Genomic DNA, 3,107 nt, shown 5'->3' with positions numbered 1-3,107 from the left:
TTTTTTTTTTTTTTTTTTTTTTTTTTTTTTTTTTTTTTTTTTTTTTTCCAAATATTAATTCGAAACTAAGAGAAAAGTGTGGTGCGGATAAGTTATGCGTTGGAATGTTTTTGCCATAAATAAATAAAGAAAAGAGTGGGGGATCCTTGTTATTGTGATGATAAAGTGTTTTCCGGTTTGTTTATGAGTTCAGAGTCGTTGTTTTTTCGAGCGCTCCACTGGGTGTGTGGAACTGGATGATGTCACAGTAGTTTTTCTTTTTGAATATACATCATGTATTACACTTCTGGATGTTTCAGGTATGTTTGTCTGTATTGGTCTATTCTTAAGGCATAGGTTTATTTTTTCTGAGACTTGTCGAGCTGTACGATTTCCAAGTTTCTGTGCAATTGTTACCGCGTCAAAGTGGCCCTCACATTGATTTAATACTGCAATCAAGTGTTCCTCTTCCTCAGCGGACCATCGTCCTTTTCGTACTTTCACTGTCTTAGGCGGGATAATTGTCTGCAGGAAGAAACTGAATTTCTTCGTGCGTAGCCGGTCAGAGCATTGCAGCGGTGTTCTGCTTGCAACGCATTCTGATAAAATCTTGTTATTTCCCGTTCCATATTTACATATTGCATCGAAAAGTCTCTTGTCTTCGTCTTCATCCCATCGGCCTCTGGCGATAGGGCACCATTCTACTATGTGTCCATTCTCGTATGCCTGTGCTTGTTTTTTACGCAACTTTCTGCGTAGAACTAAAGGAGGTTGTACTTCTGTTCTCAATTGATCTATAGCTTCTGCTAGTGTACAAGGGTCCATAAATGTCTTGTTGTGTTCGTATGTATACGGTTCAGAGTAGTATTTTCCCTGGTTAGTCCGTAATTCTTTTCGTTTTTTCCATAACATTTTGCAGTATGCCAAGCAACATTTAAGTTGTCCGTTTGTACATTCATTTTCTAAATTGAGGACTTTTTCAAGATCTGTTGGCAATATTGACTCAAGATCTTTTGGAAGAGGTACGACCTCACGAGCAGCACTGCAGCGAAGGATGTGTTTTCCTGTGTCACTTTCTTCTTTTTTACAAAAGTGGCAGTGTTCTGTCACTATTGTAGAAGGTCCAAAGTGATGGAGTCGAAAAAGGAAGCCATATCTTGCGTTTTCCTCGTACAGGTATTTGGCAGGTTTTTCTGAAATTTTCGACCAAGTTGGACAATCTGGTAAAAAGATTCCAAGTCGTTTTGCCTCCGTTTTTATTTGTACAAGTGTCCAAGATTTCATACCTGCTTTAGCTTTCCTCAGACAATCCTTCACAGGTGTGTTTTGTAGTTCGTGCCATGTAATTCCAGTTGGTGACAGGATTTTTTCTAGCTTCGTGAGCAGTGGATGTTCCGGTTGGATTGCTTCTTGGAGTGTTTTTATAAGGAAAGTGTCTTTTTTATCGGTAAAGACTTTTCCGTAAAAAGTTATGATATCTTTACATATCCAGTAAAGTGGATGATAAAGAAGTCCCAATTCTCTTTGTATTTCAACTCCGTGAGTGCAATCAAACGTGTGGAAAATTCTTCTAGCTACACGATGCCAGTATCGGACATACAGTGTAGTATCGGGGAGCGCCACAGCAAATCCTACGGAGATCTTGGTCCATGAGATTGAGCGGATTATTTGCAGTACCAATGCGGGGGATAATGCATCTATGTTTGATATAGCATAAATGTTTCCAAGGTCCTTCAGCAGTTCTTCTTTTTTTACTTTGGGTACGATGCCCTCGTGGGTGATGTGCATCCCCAAGTAGTTAATGTGTTTGTTTGCTGCAGTTCCTGTGTGACGTTTTTTTGGTAACAAATATTCCGCGTTTTTAAATTCTAGATGTTCCGTTTTTGTTTCGTTGAGTTCTCCTCCCCATTCACTCAACCATTCCTTTGTGAGCATCAGATTTTGCTCCATTGTTTCTTCGTGATCGCCGAGTAACAGAATGTCGTCTGCATAGAGTAATGCTCCAATAGCAGTTCCCGCTGAAAGTGTGTATCCTGTGCCATCGACACGTTTCGCCAGGTCATTCATTGTCATGACAAAAAGCCAAGGAGAAAGAATACCTCCTTGGGGAACTCCTGTCCTAAGTTTGAATTTTTTCTGGTTGATGTTTGCTCTCATGGGTGACAGTGTTAATTCTGCAATCAATTTCGCTAATTTTGGGCAATAGTTAGTAAGGTAACTGCCAGCGCAGTGCGATGCAAATTGTCGTGGAAGTTTATCAAATGCTTTTACAACATCTAAAGACGTAATATAGAGTTGTCTTCCAGTTTGTTTTGAGTCGAAAATTGCAAGCTGTGTAAGTAATAGCTGCCGATTAATTCCCATATGTTGTCTAAATCCTCCTTGCAAGTTTTGCATACCATCCCATTTGTTTATTTCTGATAACCGTGAGAGTCTATTAGCTATCATTTTTTCAAGAATTTTTCTTTCTGTGGGCAGCATGGTGAGTGGTCTCATTTTTAATGGATGATTAGGTACTTCACTTTTAGGTATGACCACAAGGCGACCTTCAGTTGATTCTTTGTATCCATTTTTTAGAAAATTATTATATTGTTGCAGGAGGTGGGATATTGTTTTTTCGCTCTGTTGTAAAGACTTGTAGACTTCGTGTGTTATGGTGTCAATTCCTGGAGCTTTGTTATTCGGAAGGTCACGTATTGCTTCAACAAGCTCATAAGAGTCGAATAGTTTATCAAGGGCTTTTGTGTTTTCCGAGGTACGTTCTTTTTGAGAATAGTTTCGAGTATTCCCAAGCGTCCAGTCAGGCCTGTGGCAACGATTTGAGTTGTAGACCTCTTGATAAGCTTCCTTGATTTCTTCATCTTCAACTCCGATGCTTCGTGTTGTTGTGCGGAACCTTCTAAGGTTATTGATTAATTTCCAAGTGTCTCCTTGAATGATAACCTTGGAGTCAATCATTTTTCTTACTTTCTTTTTCCAGCGTTTGACTCGGAATCGCCGCAAAATGGCACCAATTTCCATAACAATGGAGAGGTGCTCGGGTGTTCCTCGTTGCATCTGTTTTGCTTCTCTTCGTAGTTTCCTTACTTTTTTTCGCACTGTGCGTGGGAGCTGGTTTCTGATTGATG

General features: G+C 39.7%; 1 long non-coding RNA gene across 1 annotated transcript; it reads left to right on the top strand.

Annotated features, from left to right (window-relative positions):
- The first annotated feature begins 13 nt into the window (after positions 1-13).
- LOC128882570 (uncharacterized) lies at positions 14-1,255 on the top strand. The gene is made up of 3 exons (XR_008458466.1): positions 14-749; positions 840-897; positions 952-1,255. It is a non-coding gene; the product is annotated as an uncharacterized LOC128882570 (long non-coding RNA).
- The last annotated feature ends 1,852 nt before the right edge of the window (positions 1,256-3,107 follow it).

The sequence above is a fragment of the Hylaeus volcanicus genome, unplaced genomic scaffold (genome assembly GCF_026283585.1).
Source record: "Hylaeus volcanicus isolate JK05 unplaced genomic scaffold, UHH_iyHylVolc1.0_haploid 12100, whole genome shotgun sequence".
NCBI lineage: Eukaryota > Metazoa > Arthropoda > Insecta > Hymenoptera > Colletidae > Hylaeus > Hylaeus volcanicus.
Note: the sequence above shows the minus strand (reverse complement) of the source record. Positions and strands in the feature narration are given on the sequence as shown.